Below are 13879 nucleotides of genomic sequence, written 5' to 3'. Positions count from 1 at the left end.
TAATTATTAAAAATTAAAAAAACTCGATATTTAATAATTAAAGAATATATATAAAAGAAATAAATAAATATAAGAGAATAATATAATTATTAATATAAAATTATATAATTTTAATATTAATATATAATATATATTTATTATATATTAAAAAATAATATCTTTCTTTTAATATTATTCGAGTTTATAATTTAAAGTATTTATAAAAAATAAGTTAAAAGCTAATTATATAAATAGAGATTAATAAAATATATCTATTAAATTATTTTAAGCTTAATATATTATTTATTTAATTATTTTTACTTAATATAATAATTAATTTCTTTCTCTCTAAGATATTAAATTAAATCTTTATTTAAATTTTATTTTTAAAGATAATAAATAAAAAAGAAGTCTTTTATTTATCAATATATATTTAATTAAAATTACTTACTCTTTACTTCTATTCTAAATTATATATATATATATATTATATTTAAAGTATATAACTTTTACTTTATTAATAGAATTAAGAGTAAACTCTTTTTTATTTTATTTTATATTATATATATTTTTCTTTTAAATATTATATCTCTAAATAACTAACTTAATAAGCTAAAATTATTATAATATTTTTTCTATATTATAAATTATAATATATTCTTTATCTAAATATTAATTAAATTAACTTTATAAATCTAAATAATATTTAAAAAAATTATAAATTTAATTTATATCTAACTCTCTATTATTTTATTTTGCTATTAATATTTTATTAATTATATAATAAATAAGATTAACTCTAAAAAACTAATCTTACTTTATTACTTATAGAATTTATATTTTTAAAGCTTTCTTCTCTATAAAAGTTAATTATTATTAATCTTTAATTACTTTTTAATAAAAATAATTATTAATAATATATCGATTAAGAGTAAAAGAAATAATTTTATAATATAACGTAATTAATTTAATTTTAAATTTCTTTTTATAAGAGTTTAAGCTATTCTTATAGATTGAAAAAGCTTAATTATATTAATTAAATATAATCTTTAAATATTTCTTTTTAAATATTTTTATAGAAGACTTTAAAGTCTTTAATAAAGTTATTAGTAAAGCTATTAGCGAAGGGAAGATAAGAGAAATATACTTTTTTTTTACTATAGTAAGATTATAAATTAATAAATTCTTTTCTTAATCTTTTAAATTATCTATTTAATAATTAATTAATATAAAAAGGCTTATATATATATATCTATTTTAAATTAAAAAGATTTATAAAAAGACTTATAGAAAGGTTAATAGAAAGACTTATAGAAAGGCTTATAGAAAGATATATAAAAGACTTATAGAAAGGTTTATAGAAAGATATATAGAAAGGCTTATAGAAAGATATATAAAAGGCTTATATATATCTATTTTAAATAATAGAAGATATATAATTTATAATATTAATAGATTATCGCTAGAATCTTAAATATTATATTTTTAAATAATTTAAATTTATTCGAAGTCTTTAAAAAGCCTTCTAAAGTCTTATTTTTTTATATTTAAAATTTAATTACTTAGATTTACTGGCCGAAAAGATATAATATAATATAAAATATTAATCTATTATACTATACTCTAATATAATATAGATTATTAAGATTTATATAATTCTATATCTAATATAATATAAAATGTTAACAAAATATTCTACGATATAATATATCTATGATATTATATTATAAAATAGTATATATATAAGATATCTCGTTGAGATTTCTATATTTAGAAGTATAAAGTAGCTATTCTAATTATTATTCTAATTAATAGCTAATTATATCTACTTTTATTTAAAATACTATTATAGCTAATATTATTATAACTAGTACTATTATAGCTAATATTACTATATTTACTATTATTATATCTATTACTACTATAACTATTAGTATTTATTATTAAAATAATTTATTATTATATAGTAATTATAATAGTAGTAATTATAATAGTAATAGCTATAGTAATAATAGCTATAATAGAAATAACTATAATAAATAGTTATAATAGTAATAATTATAATAATAATAGTTATAATAGTAATAGTTATAATAGTAATAGTTATAGTAATAATAGCTATAGTAATAATAGTTATAATAATAATAGTTATAATAGTAATAGTTATAATAGATAATAGTAGTAGTTATAATTATTTAGAATAATAATTAGAATAGCTACTTATACTTCTAAATATAGAAATATTAATAAGAATATTTTATATATATACTATTCTATAATATAATATTATAGATATACTATACCGTAGAATATCCCGTTAAGATTCCGAATCCATATTAGAAAAATAGTATGGTATCCGACTCTATTTATACTATATCCGAGTACGATATAATATCACTTAATATAGAATATCTCATAGAATATCCCATACCTTTCCGACTAGTATTTAGATTCTTATTATTTAATAATTACTTTATATAAGCTTTATTAAATACGCTATTCTTATTATTTTATTTATAAAGAAATTTAAAAATTATATTATATTATTATTTAATCTTACTATTATCGTTAAGTACTTTATAATAATTTTATAAATATAATATTTTTAAAAAAAAACTCATTTAATATTAATTTCTAAATTAAAATCTATAACTCGATTTAATTTAAGAATATATAAATTAATTAAAGCGTATTATTCTATAATTTCTTTTTCGCTTAAAATAATAATATTAAATAATTATCTTATAGTAAAATACGTTTATAACTATTATTTCTTTATTTCTTTATTAAATCTCTTTAAAATTAAAATTCTATAATATTATAATATTAGATATTAAAATTATTACGTAAGATATATTATAATCTCTATTTTATATAACGTTCTAGAGTATTAAAAAAGAAGTTTAAAAGTCTATTTAAGAGTAAATTAATAGAGATCTAATAAATTTTAAATATATATAAGATAAATATAGGCTATAAATTAAGATAAACTATATACTTATAATATAAACTCTCTTTCGATTATAAGAAATTAAATATTAAGTTATTATTTTTTATTATTTTTCAAATTATTTAAAAGAATATTTAATAAATTTAAATTTATAATTATAATTTAAGAGACTAGTTACTAATTAAATAATTTATAATATTTTTAATAAATATTTTATTATATTAGCGAATTTAAATAAAATATTATATACTATTTAGATATATATATCGCTAGAATAAAAATAGATTATATCTAAGTTTAAGGTAGAAATATCTACTATATTAGATCTATAGACGACGATTATAATATTATAGTATTAACTATTATAATAGACTATAATAGTAGATTATTTAAAAGAGTAATAGTAGTAGTTATAATAGTAATAGCCATGATAGTAATAGTTTTCTATATCGAATTTATCGGATTTAAAATGGGCGTAAATAGAGATAGAGCGTAAATAAGAATAGATACGATTATAATAATCTAGTATTTTAAATTTAATATATTTAATTTATAAATAAATCTTATTATATAAATTTATATTTTATTTTAAATTTCTTAATAATATTTTTATATAATTTTATTTTAACTTTAAATAATAAGATAAAAGTAAGATTAATTTAAAGATATTTATTATTTTAATAAATAGAAGAAAGCTATCTTTCTTATTAATAACTTAATCTCTACTATTATAAATAATTTTAATTTTAAAAAACTTATTAAGAATTTAACTATTAAATTTAAGTAATATTCTTATTAAGAATATAAAGAATTATTTTAAATATATAGAAATTAGCTATTTAATATAGATTAAAATTATTATAAATAATATTAATTAATTAAATAATAGAGTTATCTAATAACTATTTAATAGATTAATTAATAATTTTTTATTTTTTAAAGCTTATTAAGATATTATTATTTATATCTAATAATCTCTAAATAAACTTCTTTATATTAATTTAATCTTAATTAATTAGATTAAAATTTCGAAATTTTTTATTTTTCATAAATTTAAAAATTTAAAAATAGTTTTAAATATTAAATATTTTTAATATAATTTAAATAATTTAATTTAATTTAATACTCTTAATAATTAAAAGAATTTAATAGAAGTTATTATAAAAGTATATAACTATACTATTAAAAGAAGTAAGATTCTTTTAAATATCTTAGAATATATAATTAATAATCTTAATATTATAACGATTTTATATAAAAATCTTATTTTAAAAAATAAGTTTAATTATTTTTAATAATTAAGTTAAATTAAACTTTATTAATATATTATAATTAAATTAAATAATAATATTAAGAGAAATTCTAAAATAAGAATAACTAATAATTATATTTTAAAGAAGAATAAAGATAATACTAGATAAAGCTATAATAATAGCTATTTTAAAGTTATATTATACTATTTATAATATAATTTTATTTATATCTTTATAATTATTTAGAAAAAAGGTTAATTATTAAAATAAAAGATTATATTTTAAATAGTATTAATTATAATAATTTAATTATTATTAAAATTTATTTATATTTATTTTTAAATATTAATTTAATAAGTATATTCTTTATATAGAAATTAATTTTAATTATTATATAATATTATTTATAATTTTATTAAATTATTAATAGATTAAAATAAATAATAGAATTAATATTTTTTATAAATGTAATATTATTCTTTTTTAAATAAAATAAAATTAAATAAAAAAGAAGTTTTTAACATTAAATTTAGATTAGATATATTTTTAGATAATATCTATATTACGCGCGTATTTCTTTATATTTACTATTATTAAAATATAGATTAATTAAATAATTATATTATTTAGCTATTTACTAAACTCTACTATAAAGAGAGTATATTATATTAGAGTATATATTATTAATATAAATATATTTTTATTTAGAGTAGTTATTAAAGAATTATTTAAAGATTCTATACTAACGCTACTTTTAAAAAGAATCTCTATTCAAATATTCTTCGCTTACTTAACGTTAGATCTTAAATTAAATTTATTAATTTGTTATTTTAATAAGAAGATAATTAAAGTAAAGTCTTTAAGTTAATATTTATTAATATTTATTATATATTAATAAAAGCTCTTAAGCTTCTTCTTTAATAACTTATTTATTTTCTTTAATTTCGCTATACGCTTATTTATCGTTATAAGCTAGCCTTAGAGATTTATAATTATAATAAAGATAGTTAAAGTTATCGTTATTATATATCTTTATAACTTACGCTATTAAATAATTTTCTTATTAAGTTTAATTCGTTAATAAGATAATTACTAAGATTACTTAACGCGACGATAGTATTATATTAATTTTCTTATTTATATTTAAAGATATAGAGGGATTTTAATATAGTAACTAATATCGCGTTTTTTAATCTTATAATTATTATAAAAAAAAGACTTATTTTAAATATATAAATTATTATTTTAATAAAAGTAAGTTTTATATAATAAATTAGATATTAGAATTTATTAATAGTTATATATATAAAGCGATAATAGTAAAAATAGTTAGAGATTAATAATCGCGTCTATAAGATAACTATATATTTACTATTAAAGATATTATTAAAAAAGTTATTATTATTATTAAAAATAAATATTATAAAATTGGTAATTTATATATTAACGCGATTAATGATAATAAGATATTTATAATAAATAGAAATAGATTATTACTATAACGAGATATATTATATTTATATTAATATTATTATTATTATTATAGCGATTAACGTTAGAGTAAGTACTTATAAAAGAGATATTAGAAGTTATAAAAAATAAAAATAAATAATTTAAAGAAAGCTTTTATATTCTTTATTATAGCGCTAATATTAGCGAGTAATATTTAATAATATAGATATTAGTAATATAGTAATATCTCGCTATTATTTATAAGATCGCGTTATCTAATTATTATTATTATATTACTATTATTATTAATTAATAATTAAGAGTATTATCGCGAATACGTAACTCTATTAATTACTTTTTTTAAATATTTATAATAGAGATTAAAGGTATATCGAGTATAAAGAATTAATTCGTAATAATTATCTATAAAAAATAGAGAAAGACTATATTCTTATAGTAAGAAATATCGAAATATTAGAAAGAAATAAAGATAATATATTAATTAATAATGTGAATTTCATATTATCTTCTATTATAGTAAAATCTTTTAAATAATAAAATAGATATTAGAGTAAGATATCGAACGATTTTATTTTATCTAAATATAAGTAAAGGCCTATGAATTAAATTCATGAAGTTGAATTTTTCATTTTTCTAAGTTAAATGAAGTTGAATTTTTCTAAGTTAAATGAAATTTTAGCTCTAGCTCTAAGTTAAATCGAACTCTAATCGCTTACTATACGTTTTTAATCTACTTTTACTATTATAAAATTAATTTAATCTATATAATATATAGATATATATATATAAAGAGAGACGCGCTAAGATTTAATTAGAAAGGTATATTAAGTATAGAGAATTAATTCGTAATAATTATTTATAAAAAATAGAGAAAGACTATATTCTTATAGTAAGAAGTATCGAAATATCGAAAAGAAATAAAGATAACATGTTAATTAGTGGTGTAAATCCCATATTATCTTCTACCGCAGTGAAATCATCCTTCTCTTATTCGTAATAATTGCCTATAAAAAATAGAGAAAGGCCATGTTCTTATGATAAGAAGTATCGAAATATCGAAAAGAAATAAAGATAATATGCTAATTAGTGATGTGAATCCCACATTATCTTCTGCCGCAGTGAAATCATTCTTCTCTTATGACGTTGTTGCAGTGATGTATCATATTAATGCAGTGGGGATGACAGGCCAAGTTGTAGTGGTGTTCTCCGCTTGCTGAGTGATGATTTGATATGGAATCGTGGAGAGCATATGACGTGGGATCTTGGAGAGCTGAGCCGTGTTTTTAGCGATGGTGGCCTTGTTGCCGCTTGGTTTCTCCGCAATGTTCTCCGCATTTGCCTGTTGTAGTTCCTTCTCTTGCTTCTTCTCTTGTAGAGTATCAGACTGAGTGGCTAGCTGAGTGGCTGACTGAGTGGATAACTGATATGACGTGGGATCTTGGAGAGCTGAGCCGTATTTTTGGTACTGAGGGCTTTATTATCGCTTGGTTTCTCCGCAGTATTCTCCGCATTCGCCTGTTGTAGATCCTCCTCTTATTTAACTGAGTGCGAGGGTATCGAGAGTAAATATGTTTATATTGATGGAATTGATAGAATTAGTAGAATTAATAGAATAATAAAAGAAGAATAGTTATATAAATAGGTGAAAGGATTATTATTCGATCCCGAACGCGTCTAGTATAATTATTATATTTTTAAAAGCTTCTTCTTAACGATATTTAGAATCTAATACGCGTTAAAAGACTTTCGAATAGGGTAATAAATAATAGATAAGAGAGAAAGACGCGTCTTAAGAGATAGTATCGCTAAATTAAAAAGTATTATCGCTAACTTAAAAGAAGTATATAGAGAAGAATATATTCATTTAGACTCTTTTTAAGAGTTTTTTAACGCGTTTATAAGTAGTAATAAATAGCTATTAAGCTCGCTTACGGCCTCGATTATTAATAATAATAAATTTATTAAGAAATAATCTAGAGACGTTAGTAGAGAATTTAAAAGATAGACGAAAGAGATATATATCTTAGATACTTAGCAATATTTAAACGAGAGATATTAAAAGTAAATTTATTTATAATTAGTAAATTAATAGAATTATAGAAGAAATATAATTATATAAATAGATAAAAGAATTATTAATCGATTTCGAACGCGTTTAATATAATTACGATATTTAAATATTAATTTAATTTACTAATAGTAGATTAAACTTTATTATTTTTATAGAATTAGAAAGCGTATATTAAGCTCTATAATCTATGAAATTATAAAGGAATATATTTATAGAGAGCTAGTTATTTTAGAGTATAAAACCTCTATATATAAATTTTTAATAAGAAAGCTCGAAAGGGCTAGCGGGCTAACTTAGTTAGTCTAGCTAAAAGACGTAATAATCTCGAATTTATAATTAACTATATATATAAATTTAAGATTTTCTAATTTAGCTCTATCTTATTCTTTTATATATACTAATAAATCGTTTAATATTTCTTCTATAGAGACTTAATTAACTATAATTATCGTAATAGATTCTTCTCTTATAACGTTATTATAGTAATATATTATATTAATATAATAAAAATAATAGATTAAATTATAATAGTATTCTTCGCTTACTAAGTAATAATTTAATATAAAACTATAAAGAGTATATAATATAGAATCTTAAAGAGCTAAGCCGTATTCTTAATAATAGTAATCTTATTATCGCTTAATTTCTCTATAATATTCTTTATAATATTCTTCATATTGACTTATTATAATAAGTTCTCTTACTCTAGCTAAATAAATTAATATAAGATTATAAAGAGTAGATCTATTATATTACTACTACTATTAACTATATTCATAATATTCTTTATAATATTCTTCGTATTCGTTTATTATAGTTTCTTCTTTTATTTAATTAAGTACTTTAGTTAAATAGCTAATTAAGTAGTTAATTAAGTAAATAACTAAGTAACTAGCTAACGATTTAACTAAGTAAATTATTAAGCTAATAGAATAGATAGTATTAATTAAGTAATTAATCGAGTATTACTAATTTAAGAGGAGTATATAAAAAAAAACGATAGCTATAAATCTATTCGAGCTCTTTTTAAAAATCTTTTAACGCGTTTTTAAATATAAACGAATAGAGGAGGAAAACGCGTCTTAAAAGATAATATTGTTAAATTAAAAGATATTATCGCTAGCTTAGAAGAAGTATATAAAAAAAAATATATTCGTTTAAACTCTTTTTAAGAGTCTTTTAACGCGTTTATAAATAGTAATAAATAATTTTTAAGCTCGCTTACGGCCTCGATTATTAATAATAATAAATTTATTAAAAGACGATTTAAAGATATTAATAGAGGCTCTAAAAGAAGAATAGAAGAGATATATATATCTTATAGATTTAGTAATATAAAAGCGAGGGATAGAGAGAGTAAATATATTTATATTAATGAAATTAATAGAATTAATAGAGTAATAGAGAAATAATAGTTATATAAATAGATAAAAGAATTATTATTTAATCTCGAATGTATTTAATATAATTATAATATTTGAATATTAGTTTAACTTACTAATAGTAAATTAAGCTTTATTATTTTATAGCGTTAGAAAGCGTATATTAAGCTTTATAATTTACGAGATTATAAAGTAATAGTATTCATAGAGAGCTAATTATTTTAGAGGGGAAGACTTCTATATATAGATTTTTATAGATTTTTAATAGTTATAAACGCTAATTTATTTACTCGCGGTATCTAATTAAAAAGCGTAGATCTAACGAATTTATAATTAGCTATATATATAAATTTAAGATTTTCTAGTTTAGCTCTATCTTATTCTTTTATATATATTAATATTCTTAATAGTAATACTTCTTTTAATAATTCTAGTAATAATACTCTATTTAATACTTTTAATAATACTTTATTTAATACTCTTAATAGTAATACTCTATCTAATACTCTTAATAGTACTCTATCTAATACTCTTAATAGTAATACTTTATTTAATACTCTTAATAATACTCTATCTAATACTTTTAATAATACTCTAATACTCTCCGTAATACTCTTAATAGTATTCTATTTAGTACTTTTAATATTACTCTTAATATTACTTCTAATAATAATACTCTATTTATTACTCTTAATAATAATACTCTATTTAATACTTTTAATAATAACACTCTATCTAATACTCTTAGTAATACTTCTTATAATACTTATTATAATACGCTATCTAGTACTTTTAATATTACTCTCTATAGTACTCTATTTATTACTCTTAGTATTAAAAGTAGTATTAAGAGTATTAGATAGCGTATTATATTATTAAGAGTATTAGATAAAATATTACTAGAAGTAGTATTAAGAGTAATATTAAGAGTACTAGATAGAATACTATTAAAAGTATTAAATAGAGTATTACTAAGAGTATTATATAGAGTATTACTATTAAGAGTATTAAATAAAGTATTATTAAAAGTATTAGATAGAGTATTACTAGAAGTATTAAATAAAGTACTATTAAGAGTATTAAATAGAGTACTATTACTAAGAGTATTAGATAGAGCTTTACTAAGAGTACTAAATAGAGTACTATCACTGGAATTATTAAATAGAGTACTACTACTGAGAGTACTGAATAGTATACTACTAGAAGCACTGGATAGAGTACTACTACTGAGAGCACTAAACAGAGTACTACTAGAAGCACTGGATAGAGTACTACTACTGAGGGCACTGAACAGAGTACTACTAGGAGCACTAGACAGAGCACTACTACTGGGACCATTGGGACAGAGTACTACTACTGGGACCACTGGATAGAGCACTACTACTGGGATTACTAGACAGAGCACTACTACTGGGAGCACTGGACAGAGCACTACTGGAAGTAGTACTGAGAGTGGTACTGAAAGCACTAGGGAGGTTTAGCAGTTTTTTTAAAAGAAATAATTTAAAATGAAAATAGCCCTATTCTTCTACCGCTAACCCGATTAGATAGTATTACGAACTTCGATAAAATCTTTATTAAAGAGTTATAAATCTCTTTAAATATACTTATTTTTCTTCTTTTATTATATATATATATTATAAACTCCTTTAATAATAGAGCTCTCGTTATAACGATCTTTATAATTATATTATTTAATATATTATAAATATATTCCCTTAATAAAGTATAAGTAAATCGAGTTTAATTTAAATTTATAAATCTCTAAACGGTTATAAAGAATTATACGCTTTATAAAAGATAAAATACGTATTTTTATATACTATTTTAATCTAAAAAATATCGATTATTAATAAAGAATCCGTCTTAATTCTAAATTTACTTTATATTTAATACTATATAAGCTTTTATAATTTAGATTATTATATAAACTTATATAAATCTTTAAATAATTAGAAGTTTATTTATCTATTATTTTTAATAATATACTTAAATATTTATAAAGACGTTATAACTTAATATTATTATAATATCTAACTCTCTCTTATAATCGAATTCGATTATACGCTTATACTATTAAACGATTTAATAAATATTATAAATAAAGTATTATTTAGACTTTTATTAATAAAATATTTCGAAGAATTATAAGATTAGAAGATAAGAAGAATTTCTAATATTTAATTTATAAAAAATCTTATAATATAATATAGATAATAGTTATATATCTAGACGATCTTATTAAAACTATCTATAATTTCTATAAAGAAAAAATAATAAATATAAAAATACTTTAGATATCTAGAGTACTTAAAAGACTCGATTGAGTATTTAAAGAGAAATCTAGATATTATCGTTATCATCTTTTTAGAAATAAAGCTTATATTTATTAACGTTATATTATATCTTCTTATATAGACTTAGTCTCTATAAAAAAATAACGCTTTAATAGAATAATATTAAGTGCTAAAGTTATAGTAGAATATAGCTTTAAATAAATATAAAATCTTTAAATCTCTAACGCCTTTAAATAGTAATTAAAGATAAATCTTTAATTTATAGAAGACCTTTATCGAGTAATTATATTATTAATAAATTATTATATCTATTTTAGAGATAATAAGAATATAACTCGCTTCGAAATTTGATCTTCTATTATATATTAATATCTTAATATTATAGAGTAAGATTTTAATACTTAGATTATTTATATACTTTTTATAGTTAAAGTTAATCTTTATTAAATCCTTATCTTTATTCTATTATATATATAGACTATTTAAGTTATCGCTTAAATTATTAATATATCTTATTATTATTATATAGCTCTTAATCGAAATTTATATATTAAAAAAGACGAAGTTTTCTTTAAAGTCGCGAGCGATTAAACCCTTTACGCTTATTTATTTAATCTTCTTATAAGCGATATTTATATTAAGAGTAAATAATAGAATTAATATATATAGAACTAAGTACTCTTATTTTCTATATCTCTATCTTCTAAAATTAAACTTTATTAAATTTTTATATAACTATTTATTAACTATTTAAGACGCCGTAAAGAGTATATATATATCGAATTTTATTCTTTTAAGCGCCCTTAAGTTCGTCGAGAGTTTATTTTATAATTTTAAATATATTACGAAGGAAATTTATCTAAATTTATAAGTACGACTACGTATTTTTAATAGCGATTAAAAAAGTTTTTAAGAAATCAGTTAAAGTCTTAATTAAAATACGATAATAATACGAAATATAAATATATATTTTATATAAGACTATACTTTTAATATAAAGCGAAGAAATCGTTTTTTTATAGAAGAATATTATAATTTAGATTTAAATTTCTTCGATTTATACGCTTTTAATAAGACTTCTAATATATTCTATATATTATTTATATATATATTCTATAATCTTAGAAAGTTATTTATATATCTCTATATTATTCTTATTAATCTTTAAGATATTATTTTACTTATTATATACTTTAAATTCTTAATCGATAAGTAATTATTACTCTTTATTATTCTTTAATATCTATTAATAAATTTTTATTATATTTTATATAGCTTTAGTAAGAATATATATTATATCGTTTTCATAAGTTATTAAGCTCTTAATAAGACTTTTTAATATAAAGTTCTACGTCTCCCCTAGAAGCTTTTAATTTTCTATTAAATACGCTACTCCTTTTTTTATATCAGCTAATATAAAAATAAGTTATTTTACTTAATTCTCTATATATCTAATATAAGTTAAATTATTCTTTATATTATTCTAATAATCTTTAATATTATTAATTATAATATCTAACTATTTATTTATTTAAATTTTATTAAATAATATCTAAATTTAATTAGATTAAGTTAACGATTATAGAGTTAATAATTAATATATAGATATTATAAACTATATAAATATTATAAACTAATTTATTAAACGCTTAAGATATATAATTAAAGTTATTTCTAATTTGATAATTTCTTCGATAGCTATAATCTTATAGTTCTTCTTCTTTCTATAAGACTTATTAAAGATTTTCTTTTTCTTCTACTTTTTAATTTATTTAGATAATATATTAAATAGCTCGCTTATACTACTAAGATTCTTAACTATAATATATATATATAAATTTAAAAAACTATTACTAGGGGTAATATCGTTTTTAAAAATAGAAGATTTTTATCTTAATATTAATATTAATAAATTAAATAATAAAGATTTAAATATAAAGCGATTATATAATATAAAAGAATTATTAAATAGTATAAAAAAGTTATTATTTAAGATCTCGTTAGTATTACTTTTATTATTATTATTATTATCTTAATCTATAATCTTATCGCTATTAAATATATTATTCTTTCTCTTCTTATTACTTATTCTCTTATTTAAATACTTATAATCTTAATTATAATTTTATAAGTCTTATAGCTTCTTTTCTTTAGCTACTTTATTAATATTCTTCTTTTTCTTAAAGATCTAAATTATTATATTCTAATTATTTATTATCTAAATTTATATATTCTTTTATATCTTATAATTATAATTTACTTTTATATTTTATTTTAATTAACTATATTTATAATTAAAATAGTTCTTTATATAATATTTAATACTCGCGTAATCTCGCTTAATAATCTTTATAAACTTCTCTTATATTCTTTTTTAAAATTATCTTATCGAGTTTACTCTATATCTCGCTTAATATTTAAGAGTAATATTTATAATAAGAATTTATTATTCTCTATTAATCGCTTTTCTATTA

The sequence above is a fragment of the Letharia lupina genome (genome assembly GCF_014066315.1).
Source record: "Letharia lupina isolate WasteWater1 chromosome Unknown contig_1, whole genome shotgun sequence".
Classification (NCBI taxonomy): Eukaryota; Fungi; Ascomycota; class Lecanoromycetes; order Lecanorales; family Parmeliaceae; genus Letharia; species Letharia lupina.
Note: the sequence above shows the minus strand (reverse complement) of the source record.